The 18544-nt window shown below is 50.2% G+C and overlaps 1 protein-coding gene across 1 annotated transcript in view; it reads right to left on the bottom strand.

Annotated features, from left to right (window-relative positions):
• The window catches only part of Myo18b (myosin XVIIIB), a 176296-nt gene that overhangs the window by 7075 nt on the left and 150677 nt on the right, over positions 1-18544 (bottom strand). The gene's annotated exons all lie outside the window — the stretch shown is intronic.

The raw sequence follows: 18544 nt of genomic DNA, 5'->3' as shown, positions 1-18544 counted from the left end.
GAAAAGGGCTAGTGAGGAGAGGAGCTGGAGTAAATCAAGGGAGAGACAACTGGTAGACCACCAGGGGATGGGTGAGAGCTGGGGACTAGAAGGAAGATGAAAGGCTCAGATGGTGGGGGAGAGAAGAGGGAGACAGGGATGACAGCAAGACAGGGGCAGGGATTGGAGAATCACACGAGGGATGGGGTTCTGTCCTTTTCATCTCTGACAAAAGTTGGGGGCAGGCTGGGAAGCAGCATCAGCCAGGAGCCCAGACGTGGATCTGCAGATCCAGGCTGCTCTGTAAGGTACAGATGGCCCAGGTTGGTGGCCTTAAGAGCTGCAGGTGTGGCCTTGGCTTCAGGAGCAGGGCGCAGCCCTAGACTCTGCCTTCCTGGGAAGGCCTGATGCCTTTGAGGGATCAACAGGGACACAAGCCACAACATCTGGATTCTTGGGGGGACTATAGTGGACAAGGGGTGTTTGGTGAGTTGTGGAGACCTCCCTTGTCAGCTCCACTGCACAGAAAGCCACATCCCTTGTCTCTCTCAGCCTTTCCTACTGCTGTCTGCATGAGACTTTGTATCCACAGTCTGTGCAGACATTGTGGGATTTATTGGTGCAGACATCCTCTGGGCTTTGGGAAAAGAACCCTGACTCTGCCGCTTGAGGCTGGCGCGCATCCTGTCCCAGCTCTGTAACCTTCAAGCACAGCCTGTATTCAGGCACCCAGGCCTGTGACACTCATTCTTGCCCTCCAGGTGTCCTCCAGGGTGGCCCGGCTGGAACCCTATCAGCCTCCCGTGATGGACGCATGGTAGACAATAAAGATGTTTATCTGAAGCTCAGCATGCTGGCCATGGAGATGCTACAGTACTGAGGGCTCTCGAGTGCCTGGGAGAAGGGTAATGAATGCCAGTAAGGGGGGTACTGTCTGAAGAGACCCTCCTGAGATATCTTGGGGGCTTCTTAGTCCCTTAGTCTTGTCCCTCAGGCACTGCAAAGAACAAGCATTGAGGTGGTTCTCATACTCAGACTCAGAGATAGTCAGTGGTCACAGTCATGGCACCCTAACACGCTGGACCCTGTGCTAGGATCAGGGCAGAATACAGGCATCTCTCCTGCCTCCATGGCTGATAAATAGGGGTGTCTTCATCCACCTACCAGTGCTACAGAGGGGAAAGCCCCATGGTAGGAATTATATTTGCACCACTGCCTAGACTAGTGCCATAGTTATGGCAGATCCTCAGTAACTACGCATGACGTGGGCTAGGAGACCCCAGTATAACACATGCTGGATTCCTGAGGGCAGTCTTCGATCCTCTGGCACACAGTAGGTGCTCAGCTCAGCATGTTCAGTTATTAGTGATGCTCCAAAGACAAGCACACAGTAAGAGTCCAATGAGTGCTGACTAGTGAACCCACAGGAACATTATGTAGCACTGCCCTGTGCGTTTGGTTGCCTAACATTGCAGAGGATCCTTAGGTAAGCTGGGATATGCAATCTTTGGGATACTGGAATTTGCAAGGCTAGCAAAATGAGTCTTTAAGTGAGTGATGGTGGCTTCAAACCCTTGCTCTTCAGCTTCCAAGCCAGGCTTCTTCCGGGTCATGTCTCAGGTCTCAGGATGTCATTAGGAGCTAGGGATAAGGCGTGCTGGCTGCCCAGCCTCCATCTGCCCCAGAGCGTCAGCAGCGGCAACACATTCTATAGTTTTACCTGCATGTTCAGTCAGCATGCAGTTATGCATCTGTGGACTCAGCCAGATCAAAAGTACTCGAAAAATAGCCGTGACTGTACCAAACGCGCGCAGGTACTCTATCCCGTCATTTTTCTTAAGCAACACAGTTTGACTGCTCATCAGCCAGCAGGTGAATGAAGTCAGTGTGTGGGTATCATGAATTGACTAAGGGCATGAGGACATGGTGTGTGTGTGTGGGTGTTATAAATTCTGTGAAAATCTGGACCGTATCACGGAGGTCGGTATCTGTGTGTTTCAGAAGCCAAGTCCTCTTAGCTACATGGGGAGGCGTGCCGATCCACTTCAAAGCGTTGCTCTTCATTAGTCTGATCTATGTCAGCACCTTAACACCTGTCTGGTTGTTTGTCCTTGATGGCTCCGACACTGGGGCTGAGGACGACCCCAGACTGAGCACAGATGTTAAAGAATGAACAAGACCTGCCCTGGTGGAAAAGCAGAGGTGATTGTAGGTATAGCTTGTGCTCAGAAGAAGCCAGGGGTTAACAGGGAGCTTCCTGTGGAGCATACCCTCATCCTACCTGTCTCGTGGATGTGTCTCCTGGGTTTTCATCCTGAGTGTGATCACAGCAGCCGCGCCCCGTGGATCCTGACTGCAGGTGATGAAGCCTCGTACCAGTTCACCCAGACCAGCCACGCTGCCCTACCTTACACCTGGGCAAACGGAGGTGAAACCATTTGCTCATGGTCTTCCTGCAAAGCGGATTAGGACCTGGACCAGGACCCTCAGTGGTCTGACGTCATTCACTCCTTGTTTTCCCCAGGTCCCCCTCCCCTGAGGGCTGAGGGACAGCGTGGGTCTCTAGCTAGGCGTAGTTTTACCCAGTTAGTCACATCATGGCACAGTGAACGAAAGGTCCAATTCACAGGCCTCTGGACCCTGGTGTCAGACATAACCACACACAGTAGCAATCACCATTCCTGCCTCAGCATCCGGCTGGAGTCAGAGCCAGTTGGAGCCACAGGGGACTCAGTGCAGGTACAGTGACATTGTGAATCACCCCAAGAGGTGAGCCTTCACCCCCATCCTCCACCCACACCCGGAAACCACAGAGCAAATTAGTAAGATCCTGCTGTTCTTTAAGATTGGTGAGGGCCAGAGTGAGAAGTGAGTTTCCTCTGAAGATGGCCCTGTGGGTACAAGAATCAAGTTCAAGAGAGCAAATGCCAAAGGTTGGCATGGCGCCTAGGACTACACACAAGGCAAACATCATTCAGTTGCGTTGGCACCATGTTCCCTGAAGCACATGGCACTGTGGACTCCCTGTGCCATGCAAGAGGCTTACCAATGTCAAGCCACGGGATGCTCTATGCATGGCTTACACCAAATGTTTTACCCAGCTCCTCACCTCCTAGCCACTCTGCCGCCTTACCTTTTATTGTCCCATTCTACAAATGAGAAGGTTGAGGCTCAGAGGGGCCAGCAGGCTTGCTGAGGAACCAGCTGAGCTATGAGATGCCCACCCTAGTCTGTCTCAAGATTGGGGGGAGGGGGCTGACTTGCAGAAGCAGAAGACAGGTTGCCTCACCCCACTGAGTGCAAACCTTTGGTGGCAAGTTCTGGACGCAGCCATGAAGAAGCGTTTGCTGCGCACAAAGTCCCAGGTAAAGCATGAAGCTTGCAGTGCGAATGCAGCGAGGGGGCTGGCGAGGGTGCTCACCGCTGGTACTGAGCCTGGAGCACAGGCTTTCTGGGGGCGGTGGGATGACTCAGGCTTCGGAAGGGGGGAGGCAGAGAGTGGTGCTCATGGGCTGGGAAGGATAAGCGCCTGCAGGAGGGAAGGCCCCGCCCACCAGTTATTAGTGGACTCCATCTGCAAACAGCTTGGCAGGCGGTGGCGACTCCCTACACTTCGCCCATGGGGAAGTGAGGCGCAGTGAGGACACCAGGCTGGGAGGGAGGACGCGAAGCAAGGGGGACCGAGCCGAAAAGGTGAGGTCAGGAGGAGACCGTCCATGTGTCCACTCACTCCTGGCTTAACAGTATGGACACTGGAGTGACCCAGGCACAGATGCGGTGAGGTAGGATGGCTGCCAGCCTCATTTGCAGTTCCTTCTGCTGCCTTAGTGGGCATCAGTCCTTGACGCAGAAGCCAGCCTGATGGCCTGCTTCAGGGACCTCACCCACGTCCTGACACAGGGCATCGGGAGCTTTGCCTTACACACATCAGGATCAGGGCCTTTCAGGGTGGCTAGAGACTGGGATGGGTAGAGAGGGATCCCCTAGGGTGGGGATCAGAACTCAGATAAATATTGGGTGCAGTCTCATGTCCTATAGCGCAACACTGAAGCCAAAGCCTGCCGAAACTTTGTGATGTATCGCACAGTGCCTAGAGGATCCTGATAGTCTTAGCGTGGGAACAGTTAGAGGAGATGGAAGGGCGAGTCAGCAGCCTTGGCTTGAGCACTGTAGAGTGTGCACACACTGAATGACCGCCCTGCGCTCCGAAAATGTGGACAAAAGCTGTGTCGGTTAAAAAGAATCGTTCCTGGAAACCCAACAAAAACTCCATCTCAGTTAAAGAGGCAGGGTGTGAGGGACCGAGTGAAGGGCTAGGACAGACAGGCACATAATGGGTGACCCGGTAGGGAGCTACGGTACTTCCTGCCCCATGTGTCTGTAAGCCTCAGACTTCCCCTGCACAAAGCTTCTTATTTGCCTAAACAGCCATGGAGGACAACCAAATGTAATAATTCCCTCTGCGTAAGATTTTTCTATTTAAAAAACCTGGTGACATAAGGCCATTTAGGGACAACTGGGGTAAAATGCATACCAAGGTGACACTACATGTTTGCTAATATCTGAGACCCTGGGACCACCAGAAGAGAGAGAGGACAAAAACAGAAACCAGTGTCAGTTTTGAAAGGCCCTGACAGTCATCAAAGTAAAGGGCAGGCCAGAAAAGTCCAAGATGACCAGACACCTCCATCCTTTAAAGGGACATGAAGGGAGGGGGTGGGGGCTCATGAATGTTCCAGAGCCACCTGTGTGCTAGGCTGACTGACGAAGGGAGAAGGAGCCAAGATGCTGACGAAGGAACAGAGACTGAAGGTCACCCAGGTGTTGACTGAGGACCAGGACGGGGCACAGGGGAGGCCACCGCAGTGAGACAGGAGGCTTCCCACAGTGGAGGCAGGAGGAGTGGGTGTGTGAGGTCATATAAAGGTGGGCTGAGACCGGCGAGGTTGCCCTGACCTTTGAACCCTGAACATCAGTGGGGGAAGCAGCCATGCATCAGCAGCGTTTGGAATCACTCAGCTAACTGCCTGGCTGGCTTTATCACAGTGAACTGCTCCCAGGGTAAGGAGGTGGTGCGAGAGAAAGGGTGATGACTCAGACAGTCATCTGAAGCACGGTAACGAAGGAGCTGTGTGCTCACAGTGCGGCACTGTGCTGCCGTGCGAGTCCTGAGATGTTCGAAGATGAGCAGTGCCCTCGCCTCTGCACACAGAGACCAGCAGCTATGGCCTCTGATGTGGACAACACTGTCCCCTGGGAGGAGACGCAGACCTTCCTGGGAATGTCACCATAATGGACTGTAGCACCCAGGATGTGACAAGTTGTCACAACATGGATGGCCACCCTCACAGACAAAACACAAACACAGAAGGAGGAAGCCCAGTGCAGGAAGCTCACACGATTAAGTCAAAGAAAGGCCCACGTGACGCAGAGTGCTAGAAGCCAGCGCGGGAGGTTATCTCTGCAGAGAGAGGAGACCAGGACTTCGATGGGCCGAGAAGGCTGAGGCGGCAATGACACAGCTTTGATTAGTGTTTCAGTGCTTTGTCAAGATGTACCCGCTTAGGTGCACATTTCATTAATAAGCTTCAACAAAACTTGAAGTCAACCAGACTCCATTTAGGTCATTAGTCCTTCCTTAGTGGTTGATTCCAATGGTGGGGAGTTCATTTGGGTGAGCCTCAGATTGTCGTGTGTGTGTGTGTGTGTGTGTGTGTGTGTGTGTGCGCGCGCATGCGCGCACACACACATGCATGCATGCATGCATGTATGCATGTCTGTGTGTACTCCTCACACAGGCACAGATGTGCTAGTGCAGAACAGAGGTTGATACCTGGTGTCTTGTTCTATGATGACCTTATCTTTTGAAGCCAGTGGCCACTGACCCTGGAGGTGTCGGTTTGGCTAAGCTGCTGGGCTGGTGATCACCAGGGATCTGACTATTTCTGTCTCCCCAGCAATAGGGTTATGGCGACAGCAGCCACACTAGCTTTCTACATGCAGTAAACGCTTTCCCCAGGCAGCCATGTCTGTCTGCAGCCCCACGTCTCCCATTTTATGAGACTTTCATGGGCCTCACTGGCTAGAACTCAGGCTTCTAGACAGCACAGAGCATGGAGTCCCTTCAGGAGTCACATGGGCCCCGTGGTCAAGCCCTGCACCCACTGCAGATTGCCTTGGTCTCTTTTGCTGGAGTTCTGTGCAGAGTCTGGGCAGAGGGTTCTTGCTGAACTGAGTCTCACACCTCCCCCACTAACCCCCTAATACTGAGTCTGTAAAAAAAACCCATGCCCAGAAAGACGTGGAGCCCTTGTCTCGAGAGCCCCATCTGTACCAAGGATGTACAGAGAATATTAAAGACACCCTGTGCTCTCGTTCTAACACTACAAAGATGGGTAAGCACTGAGTTGTAGAGACAGGATCGGCCGAGAGGACTAGGCATACTTGGAACAAGCATTGTAAGCTAAGACCCATCCATTCACATTTCTATTATTAATGAGCTAATTACAATCCCGTCTTATCTAACCAGGGAGGCAGCCCTCCTGACAGGTTCTTGGCTTTTGTCCGGGGCAGAGTAATTGCATTTCCTTGAGTAATACAACTTTATTTTACAAACAATACCCTGTAATTTAGACCTTTTTACTAATTCAAGTCAGACAAATAAAGTAAACACAAGTGGGGCTGGGTGGGATGGCAATGCTGGATTCTAACTATTTTCTTAAAAAAAAAAAAAAGAGATCAAGCCAAGAGTATGGGTGGGGTGTTTATGGAAAGCAAAAAAGCATTTCCTACCTACCCATCCAGGGGAGGGGCAAAACTGTAATACCGCCTTTTAGTCAGACTATGCAATGTCATTCAGTCGGTACAGCAGTGATTACAGACTACATAACAGCTAAGAACTCCACGGTTGTGTGAGGTAGAATTTGATATAGTGTGACCTTCACAAGCCCACTGGGCTGTGACATGTCCACAGGGGAACACAGAGAGAACCCCGAATGCCCCAGTGCAGACTATGGCCTGACAGACAGGTCACCAGCACTGACTATGAGATCACTGACAGGTCAGCAGCACTGACTGTGAGATCACTGACAGGTCATTAGTACCAACTATGGGATGACTGACAGGTCAGCAGCACTGACTGTGGGATGACTGACAGGTGAGCACTGACTGTGGGATGACTGACAGGTGAGCAGGACTGTCTGTGGGATGATGACTGACAGGTCAGCTCTGACTGTGGATGACTGACAGGTCAGCACTGACTGTGGATGACTGACAGGTCAGCAGGACCTAGTGGAGAATCAAGTCAGTGAGTGGGAAATGCTTCTGCTCAGGTCTACAAGGTCACCGAATGGGGCACAAGTATTCCATGCCCCCATCTTATCTGTTCCCATAAAACTACTCCTCCCTCATGAAAAACATTGTTTTTCTCACTGAACCATTTTATGGCATTGGCTGAAATACAGATTGTCCTTTGAGGTGTGTCCCTGCTCCCCTAGACTCCCCTCAGTTCATGGGGAGTCACCCAAGCTCCCATCATCAGGTGAGAACAGTGAAGCCTGAGGTTGGAGGAGCTGCTGTACTTTTGTCCTTCCTAGCTGTCTCCTCAGGCTCAGGACCCCAACAGCACTATCAAGAGAGAGAGAGCAGCCCTCTTTAAAGCTCTCCTTAGAATGGTAAAAGCGTAGCACTCAATCTCTGACTTCAGGAGCCAGCAGATGGTGGCACAGCAGGAAACCAGGGCCCATGACTACTGAGCTCCTGGACCCAGCCATGGATGAGGCTCTCCCTCTCGTCTCAGATTTCCAAGATGGAGGAGACAATACATTTTTTTTTTCTTCTTGCTTGAATAAGTTGGGTTGTTTTAACAGCACTTATTTCCAAAAGAAAGCCTCTCTCAGGACGCCAGGCAGAGTTACAAATCTTTCTTAACCCTTCACTTAGCTAGATGTCCCTAAACACACCAAGCCCACCGTACCTCAGTGCTCACCGAGACCCCAGTCTGAGAGAGCTGCTTGTGGGGAACCTCTGCTCTCTAGCCCTGGCTTCCTTCACCAGGAACCATGGCACAGCCCGGGATGAAGAGCAGAGGCTGGGGGCGGCTTTTGCTGAATGCCAGCGTGGTGCCAGGCCTTGCACGGTTAAGCCATGGCTGTTCATACTTCAGCACGCAGGCAGTCTGTGAATCCTACCTCATGGTGAGACTGAGGGTGAGAAACAGGACAGGGCTACCCCTGTCAATCAGGAAGAAACTGACAGGGATGGAAGCAGAAATCAATCTAGCTGGGAGATACTCTCAAGACTCACTTGTGGATCCCTAGATCCCATGTAAAGCCAAAGGAGAGAGAGTGTGTGTGTCCGTAATCCCAGCATCCCACAGCAAGATGGGAGGTGGAGACAGGACTCTGCCCAGAAGCTCAAGAGCCAGCCTGGCACATAATTGTGAACAGGAGACCTTGTTTCAGGTAGAAGGCAAGAGCCAACACTGGAGGCTATCATCTGACTTCCATGTGTGCACCACGGCACACGTGTGTCTACCCACACCCCAGAAAAGAGATGTCATATCTACCAGCCTTTCTCCAGTCCTCCTAAGTATACCCTCTGCCAGCCTCAGTTTACCTCCTCAGGCTCCCAACCTGGCTTTTTGTCCGAGGGGATAAACCCCAGACCTTCATCTCTCCATCATATTCCATCTGCTCTTTTTCATATTGCTCACCCCTTGCTCTGTACTAAGAGTCAGTGGGTCCAGCCAGAAAGCCTGCTCTTTACTATGGGTATCAACATTACCCTTCTAACAGAACAGGTGAGGGACCTCAGATGCCTGCTCCCCTGTCGCTAACCTGTTATTTAAGCACCTATTATGTGCCTGACACCATGTCACATGGGGAGGCTCAGAAGGCCAAAGACAAGGCTTGTGGCCTTTGAGGGTTCAGAGTCTAATGACAGGCCAGAACCCTTCAGAGCCCATCTATAGGCAGAGGGAGTGCTGCAACTCGTTGAAGGGCATTTGTGAGGCACGGTGAAGGGGCACCAGCTCACCAGGGACTTAGGGGCAACTCCCAAGGCGGGGGATACATGAGCTGTGTCATGAGGCTGAAAAAGAGCAGGTAATCAAGGCAGCGGGACCCCACTAGAGCAGAGACAGCCAGAGAGCAAAGAGGAACAAAGCAGAGGTCCCAAGAAAGACTGCAAAGTCTCAAGGAAGAAAGAGGATCAAGAAAGTTGATCATAAGGGCAAGGCTGTGATTTAAGAAAACTTTATTGGCAAAACAGAATGAGGCCTGTGCCCATGGTGTGAGGAGCCACTGACCCCAGATTATCATTGTGGAGGGAAACACATGGACGGCAGTACAGAGAAGGGCATGGGGGGAGCAGGTTGCCCAGTCTCTGCTGGAGTCCAGGAAGGGAATGGTGACCACTGAATGACAAGTGTTAGGGTAGCTGTGAGAACAAAGAACTGGGTAAAACAGGGACAAGAAGCTGAGGTGACTCAAGGACTGCAACTGGAGTGACTTGATGCACGACAGGACGAGAGGTGTGAGAGACACACTTCTGGGTGGCTGGGGTAGGCAAGCTAAAGATATTCAAAATCCGAGGGCTGCAGGAGCCACTGTGCTGGGCTTGAGCAGCTTCGTAGGTTGGGAGTCCAAAAACCACAAGAGTATGCATGAATTGCTTGTCCTCAGGTGAGGAGAGAGAAAAACAGCCAAATGAGTAACTGTACCTGGACCCCACAGCAATTCTGAAAGGGGTGGTAAGGAGGACACCCAGAAAGGAATGTTTAAGGAGCATGGGTGGGGGAGGTGGGCACAGTTGTGAACAGGGCTCTACAGAGGGCTGGCTGCTGCTGACACCAACAAACCACCCAGAAAAAGACGGGAGTGGGGAGTGGGGAGTGGGGAATGGGTTCTACTGTGTCTCTTTGCTAGCTGCTGGCACAATTACAAAGTTCGTGGTGGTGCATGACTCCAAGCCCAGCACTTGGGAGGCAGAGGCAGGCGGATCTCTGTGAGTTTGAGGCCAGCCTGGTCAACAGAATGAGCTCCAGGGCAGTCATAGCTACACACAGAGGCCCAAACAAAAACAAACACAAACAAAAAAACCGAAAACAAAGTTCCAGTGAGGTGCTGAGAGCAGGTTTGGGCATGAGGTAAACTGAGGCACATACATGGAGAGAGGAAGTGGAGAGGGGGCACGCAGACCTCCCATTTGAGAAGGCTGGGTGTGAACAGAGGACAAAAGGAGTCAGTCAGACTGTGAAACCATGAGCAAGAAGGAAGGGGAGGACCTTGGAGCATGAAGGGAGGGAAGGTTGGGTTCGGGAAAGGGTGGGATGTTGGCTGGAGCAGAGTTAGCTGTGTTAGTGAACATGATGACTGAGCGGTGCTGAGTGTTCAGTTCGCCTGACTGAGGAGGACTGTCAGAACCTGGGACCGAGGCTGGGGCTCTGCTGAGTGTGGAGAGAGGGGCAAGAACAAAACGGGCCAAGACCTTCCTCTGGAAGCCCTGCGTGTCCTAGTGATAAAGAGCAAGGATGTGAGAGAGGCACGCGCTTGCAGGGGTGGTCTCAGAAGGCAGGAAGCTGGTGCTGGACACAGCAGGGAGAGGCAGGCCTCCCACCCAGAAGCAACTCTGCCAGATGTCCTGAGGTGACTGCTGAACCAAGTCCGTTGCTGCCACCAAGCCTCGAACTCCTCCTCGGGGGCCACAGAGGTAATTTAGTGTCTGTCTCTAGAAGGGCCCGCATTTATCAGTGGCAGCTGCTTGGTCCCAGATGGCCATAAGTCACAAAGCTTTGGGCGTATTTCTCTGGAGCTGACACCCTCTTGTAAATAACATGCCAATGCTCTCAGATCCTGCGAGAAGGCTGCCCTCTCACTCTCTTTTGTTTTTAGAGTGACCTTCTTATCCAGCCAAACTGGAAGTGTTCAAGAAGCTCATTGATGGAGCCCTGCCAAGCACCAGGCAAGATGGTGCTAGGTAGACATGACTTGCCCCCCCCCCCAATCTAGTATAGGACACGGAGCTGATTTTGGGATAGACAGCTATTCAAGTTTAAAATGCAAGTGCCCTTTGACCTGAGGAATCAACGCATAAGGACACGGATTTGTTGGAGCCTGACAAGTTCGCAGCAAATGTCTAAAAAGCACCAAAAAGTGAAATATGATCATCACGGCTAAATCCAAGCAACTTAGAACTTAAGCCCTTCCATGGGCATTCAAGAGACCAAGATAGAGTCCAGGGCTCTGTAAGGAAAGACCCCAAGATGCACTGTGGACGGAAAGATGCTGTGAGAATTTATAAAGCGCACAATCACACACTTGACACCTGCAGTGAGTGCTAAAGATGTTTATAAATATGCAGAGAAGAGGGATGACTCCTTTGCTAGAGAGCAAAGGTTAAGGAGTGGGCAAGGGCGTGGTCTTCGGTCTCCGATTCTTATTTTTTTAAATATTGAGTGATTTAGAAAGAATGGTCACACACACCATGCATAAAATGACCCCAAGATGGTTTATTTTGTCTCATTCACAGTAATGGAGAAATTAACTCCTTTTTCTTGTACTGCTTCACTGTTACCTTTTCCCTCTTCCAATTTTTTTTCACACAAAATCTATTACTGCCCTGATTATCATAATAATGATATTTATTCTGTTATTCAATTATCTTCTAATGGAGATTTCTTTTTAAAACTTTCAGCTTAGACACGTTAAATCCAACCACAAATATGTGTCTAAAACCACACATAAGTTTGAATTCCAGTCCCTTGTAGGGAAGAAAGGGGAGCTTAAGATTCTGTGCAATTACACTGGGCAGAAAGTATCCACCTCCATTAGCATATTCACCAGATAATTAACATACTCACCAGGTTGTTAGCATATTCACTGGCTGATTAGCATATTCATTGTTCATCAGTCTTTAAAATGGGGTGTGGTAGTTAATCAAGCTCAACTTGACAGGATCTAGAATTATCTGGGATAAGGGTCTCTGGGTATGGCAGTGGGAGATTATCTTAATTAAGATGGGAAGGACTCATTTCAACTGTGGAGCCACGTGCTCTGAGATCCTGGACTGTAAATGGGGAAATGAGCTGAGCCCTAAGATAAATTCATCCAGAAGCTGCTTCAGGGTCCTCTATCTTCAGCATTACAATGGAAAGATAGATGATAGATAGATAAATAGATAGATAGATGATAGATAGATGATAGATAGATGATAGAGAGATGATAGATAGATAGATAGATAGATAGATAGATAGATAGATGGCAGACAGATGGATGATAGAGAGATATAACTAACCAAAAGTCCCTGGCCTCCGAGCTGTCCTTACAGTGGATGTGGGTGACATGCTTTCACTGCAGGCCTCAGTTTCCCTATCTTTAGAGTGAGCATATTGAACTAAATCAACCCAGAATTCTCTTCCAGCTAAAGATGTGTGGAATCTTCAGTTATAAACACATTTAAAGGAAGGGGTTTCCAGTCAGAGTGGCTGAGGTGAGGAGTATAAATGGCGACCATGCTGGTATGGATTGGTGGCAGGGCTGTTAGCAGAGTATAAATGCCAGCAGCCACTATGGAAATCAGTCCAGAAGTGTCTCAAAGAATTGGAAACGCAACCTCCACGTGCCCCAGTTCTACGGCTCTTACACATGAACCCTAAAGTCTCTGTCCTTTTCCAGAGATGCTGCTCAGCCATGTCCAGGCATGCTCTATTCTCAGCAGCCAGGGACGGGATGAACCTACATGGCCATGAGTAGGAGCGGGTGAGGAAAATGTGGCAATGCACAGTGGAATACTACTCAGCTGTAAAAAATGAAAGCAAGAAACTCACAAATAAATGGATGAGCCTGAAAGAAACTTACAGGAAACGACATCACCCTGGCCCCCAGAGACAAACTTGGCATGACTGCACTCATGAGGGTCCTCGCTTTGAATCTTTTGTTTCATATGCTTAACCTGGATATGCCTGAAAGACCAGAAGCAGGCTCCTGGAGATGGACTTTTTAAGAGAATGGGGCTGGAAAGGTACAGGTAAAATGAAAGTGGAGGAGGGATAGTGGAGGGGTGAGGTTCAAACATGGAAGGGGGAAAGAAGTGGGGAAATGAGGGGGAAAGCTTAACCAAAACAAAGGGTGCCGGAAAGTGTTGCATGGAAACCTAGGATCGTCCAATCCATGGAAAAATTCAATAATAGGAGACAATATAACGCAGGTGCCATGAAAGGAGGGGGAAGGAAAACTCGGGGTTAAAGGTTTAGGTAGAGGTATTGGGGAGAGGAGGAGTTGGTTAATAAAAACGAAGGATGAATGAAGAAGCCTTGGAAATCCATGAGTTTGTAAGGCAATTAAGAAAAACTGGCATGCGCCACAGAGTTTAAACAGAAGTTCCCTACATGGGTAGATAGGCTACTTTTAGAAGACACGCCTTGGGTGAAAATTTTATCTCCAGGCATGGGACATCTCCTGAGGAGTCATTGGTCAGGGAGGGCCCAGAGGCACCCAAGGCAGCGTAAGCTATTGGCACCGCCCTCGGTTGCCCATCACCACTACACAGTAAGACCCGGCTGCTGAGGGCACCAGCCAGCACCACCAACCGGGAAACGCTCCTGTGCCTGGCTTACACATGGTAGAGGGGGCTGCGCAGGCTGCTGGGGTGGAAAAGACCTCAATGACTTACCTCACGCCTCAGAACCAACCTGCTGGCAAGGTTGCCCATCGGTGCAGCATGGCGGGATGGTTCTGGGGGAACCAACCCCTTGCTTTCCGACTGTAGGCGAGATCTGCTCCAAAGGCGGGCATTCCCACCGGGCACTGTAAACCCGGTCAAAAGCCCACGCTCGGGGAGGGGTGTCACCACAGGCCTTAGGAGGAGCCTGCTGTCATTTTGTGACAGCTCTAAACATGTACATTTATACTCAAGTGTGTGAAGGTGGCTAACTCGGAGACTCAGAACCGCCGATGTGTCCTGTATAAACGACACGGAGGACCCCGCTGTGGATGGGTCTGCCATGCCAACCCCCCACCATCCAAGGCTCAGGAAAGAGGGGGAAGAAAGAGCGCTAAGAGTCAGTGAGTGGGAGGAAGGTTGACTTTTGGACATGGTGAGGCTATGGCCTACTTCGGCTCACAGCAGCAGTGGTCACTGCATGATCAAACTTGGTGAAGTTCCAACGTGGGTAGATGAAGGGACCCTGAGACCCACCCCTACTGGAAGAGCTACTGGCAGCTAGTGGCTGCTGAAGGCAGGAGAGTCCGTCTCTGTTGGGGGTGTGTCCTATGGTAAGTTGTCCAGGCCCCAGCAGGTGGCCACACGTCCATCTTCACATGGACAGAACTAACTGGACTCAGCCTTATAATAAAAGTAAATATATACAGCGAAGGCCTGAAGCCAGGAGGGAGATGGTGTGGGCCACTCTGGTGGGAGCGGGGGGGTAGAAAGAGGATGGGTATGAGCACTCTACATTGCGTAATGTATGGAACTTTCAAATAATAAAAATATAATTAAAGAAAAAGGATAAAGAAAAGCATTCCCGTGTTTCGGGAGCTCACAGCTGGAGTTCAGCGCTCAGCAAGCTCTCACCTAACCCCTCTGGCTACGTCGCCGAGTATTGAGTGACAATCCTGAGGCATTCTTAGCATGAGTAACTAGGCAGGGTGCTGCTGGGATTCTCTACCAGAGCAATTTGAGGTGTGACTGTGAGGCCCGTACAGATGGAAGCTTGGGAGGAATTCAGACCTAGGTTCAAAGCCTGGCCCTTCCTCTTATTTGCCGTGTGACACTGGGTGAACTTTTGGCCCTCTGTGAAGCACTGCAAAGAATGAACTATTGCCAGATGCAGTTCATCTTTCTGCTGCAACTTCTGTGCCGTGGTCAGTCATTCATTCGCTCAGCAAATATCTGTGGAGCATGGCTGAGAGCCAGCCCTGGAGACACAGGCATGAAGAATACAAGCAAGGAGCCCTTTCTCACAAACGTGACACCTGCACTTCCACTCTGGGATACAGCTGACCTGAGCCAGGACTAGCAGGGGATAGAGCAGGGAGCACAGGAGATACTAGAGGACATTGCCTGGGCCTCTGGGGATGGCCTGCTTGAGTGAGGGTCAGGCCTGCCTACCCTCTCTAGCCCTCAGATCATCTTCTGTAACCAGTGAGCCACCCACCTCCCAGAATTTCTCAGAGCACCGGGCAGATGGCTCTGCCTAGGTGCTGGCCTTGGGGAAGCCAGCCCACGTAACCTTCATCTCACGACACTTGACAATGGTCCTGAGTTCCATGTGAGGGCATGAGAGCAAAGAAGCTGAGAAATTTGCCCAGCTCACACAGCTAGACACAATACAGGACTGGAATCTTGGCCACTGACTACAGACCTTGCATTGATACCCATACTCACTCTCTCCTATGCAAACAGGCATTAAACACCCGGGTGTGTGAATGGTAGGTGAAGGGTCATCACACACCCTGACATAGTTTAATTACACAAATCAGACATTGTAGGAATGGGTGCCCGCTGTCTGACTTCTCCAGTACAGACTCAATGGCAGAGAAGAGATGTCCTTATCCACACAGTGGGCCAGATTCATTCTCTGCACTGACTGTTGTCACCATATAACCTGATTCTTGTGAGCACCGCAGATGCCATCACTCTTAGAGCCTCCACTCAGAGTTTGATATTTCTCAAATCAGATCCTTTGACCTAAGATGTTCTTCAGACACTGGCTGAGCATGTCCTAGGGGTCAGCAAGGCTCCACCCTGTCGTCTTCCTGATGAGATGCCCCTGCATTCCGGCAGATGCAGACTGGGTTTATCTGGGGTTGTCCCATACTGCACTGGCCTTCCTATCTGTCCCTCTGGCCCCCCTTTCACCACAGCAGCAGAGAGTGGTTCATATTAATTACATATCTGCTAGAACCATTGTTTCTGATTCCCGGACATTAGGTCCTGATTACACCAGGGTCACCCTTGCAAGGAAAAATATGTGAACACAGAGAAATGGAGCTGACCCAGCGATACCACTCCTTGGCATTTGGCCAAAGGACTTCCTATCCTACACCACAGATCTTTGCTCAGTCATAGCCATGTCTTTTTTTTTTCTGTTCTGTTCACAATAGATAAAAAATGGGAACAACATAAATCTCCTTCAACCAACAATGTGTAACAAAAATGTGGTACATATATACTCTGTGGGATGTAAAGAAAAATGAAATCATGAACTTCTCAGGTAAATGGACGGAACTAGAAAAGATCATATTAAGTGAGGAAACCAAGAAAGACAAATGTCACATGTCCTATTTCACCAGATGCTCCCAATCCCAGGCCTGCAGATGTGTATAAAGATCCCAGAGTAACTGCAGAAGCCAGGAAAACAAAAAGGGACCATTACAGGGGTGGGGGGTGGGGGACTAGCAGAGCACAAGTGATCTGATAGAGGAAATGAGAAAAAAGGGGACTCTAACTAGGGGGATAGAGAGAGATACACACAAAAAGAGGAGGGGGCAGGATTAAAAATGACAGTAAGGATGTCTAAAAAGTCATTAGAGATCACACTATGAGCTAGCTATCTAAAACGCCTATAACGCACATAAGTAAGTGACTAAAGAAACACGCACAGCTTAAATGAAGTGTTCTCATCTGGGCTAACAGCGCTCTCTTCTCTGAGAGAGAGCCAAAGGCTGTCCAATACAAACCCCAACACCCAGCGTGAGAAGCCCCCTTTTGAGTTTTCAGTCAAGAGACTCCCAAAGCATTATAGGCTTTTGCCGCTGCTCCTGGTTACCTCCCAGAGATGGGAGGTAAGTCCCTATTGCTGAAGACACCATGCACTCCAGACACAGGGCGCAGAGGCACCTGAACTGGAAAGCCTCCTCCCTGGGGACTAGCTTTCACGATACAGAAGGTGTTGAGCAAGCTTCCAGAGGAGGGAAGCAACCAACAGTCCTACCCAGGTGTGACGCCTACGGAACACGACAACGATGAGCCTGGCCTGATGGCACTAAGGGAGCAGTAGTGGCAGGCATGCCTTGGCAGTAACCAACCAGCTCTCTACTTGCCCTTAAGGCTTGCTGAACAAGAGGGAAACCCTGCCTGGTACTAGAAAGCTAGCCAACCACCCGGGGCCAGTGAAGTGACAGATCTTTGAGGGGAGCCTACAACCACCATTTTACTAAAGCAGCACGAGCCCTAACTACACTGTAAATATTTGTCCTTACGTGCACGGATAAGTGTAATTCCCACCCTTCACCAAGGAAACGTCTCTTTGCAACAGATGGAGAGAGCCCGCTACAGAAAATGCAGAGTTGTGTAGCCCAGTCACAGCGCATCCATAATACAGCTCCTGAGGATAAGGCCTGGAAACCATTGAGGAGGAAGGGACAGAGAGACTGGAAGAGCAGAGAATCAGGGCAGTTTGCTGAGACTGTGTTTCCTAGCAATGTCAGAAGCCACGTCCGGAAAGTCCTACTAACATGACTTCCCAAACATGACCTGAACAAGGATGACAGCAACAGACTTACTAACGCGGATGGTGGGGGAGCGGAGGAGGGGGTGTGGCCAAAAGGCCTCAACCCTACACAAAGAGCTGCTGCGGTTCAATAAGGACTGCTGAGAGCCTCAGAAACAGTCTTCCCCTATTGGGAAGACAGCGTCGACTGGGTGTCCAACACCAAATGGTCAACCCTGAAAACATACCTGTATAGCTAAGCTTACACAGACTGAGCAGGCTGCACTTATGTATTTAGAAATACATGTATGTGTGTGCGCACGCACGCAGCCACAAATATACACAAATATAAAATTAATGGAAAGGAGGCTATGCATCTGAAAGACAGCAAAGAGGGGTAGAGAGGAGGGTTTGGAGGGAGGAAAGGAAAGGGGAAACAATGTAATCATATTCTGATCAGAAAAAATTAAAAACCTTTACTTTTGTCCTCGGTTGTGTGCAGGCTTGTGTGTGTCTAAATGTGAGTATGGACACTTGAGTGCAGGTTCTCTAGGAGTCCAGAAAAAGCTGTTTTACTCCCTGGAGCTGACGTGGTTGTGACCTGCCCAGTGTGGTTGCTGGGGACTGAACTCAGGTTCTCTGCAAGTGCTGTCCGTGCTCTTATCGGCAGAGCCATCTCTCCACCCCCAAGATTATAAAAGATTATATTCCAGATAAAAAATAAATAAAATAAAATTTCTCCATGAGAAACACAGCTCAATATATTTCCCCCTTTTCCTCTTACAAAATCAGCAGCTTGCTGTAGTGTGAGGCTTTTGCTTCTTCAAGTTTCTCAGCTCGAGAAATCTTCCTGCCTCAACCTCCAGAGCAGCTGAGCTAACAGGCATTGCACCACTGGGCCTGCCTTTAGCTCAGCTTTCTTTGTGACTCCACTCAAGTACATCAACCCAAAGTGAAGCAGAACCATAACTGGCCACGCCTACTTATAAACCAGAGAATCGAGAGCGTGACAAGGGCAGTGATGAAGATCAGTCATCCCTCGTTCTCACTGCACTATTCAAAACGGCCGATGAGCCTTGCTTCATGGAGGTCTGCCTTCCAGCTCATCCTCACTATCATCCTCATGAGCAG

This window comes from Meriones unguiculatus, chromosome 4 (genome assembly GCF_030254825.1).
Source record: "Meriones unguiculatus strain TT.TT164.6M chromosome 4, Bangor_MerUng_6.1, whole genome shotgun sequence".
Classification (NCBI taxonomy): Eukaryota; Metazoa; Chordata; class Mammalia; order Rodentia; family Muridae; genus Meriones; species Meriones unguiculatus.
This window is presented reverse-complemented; position numbering and strand designations above follow the sequence as displayed.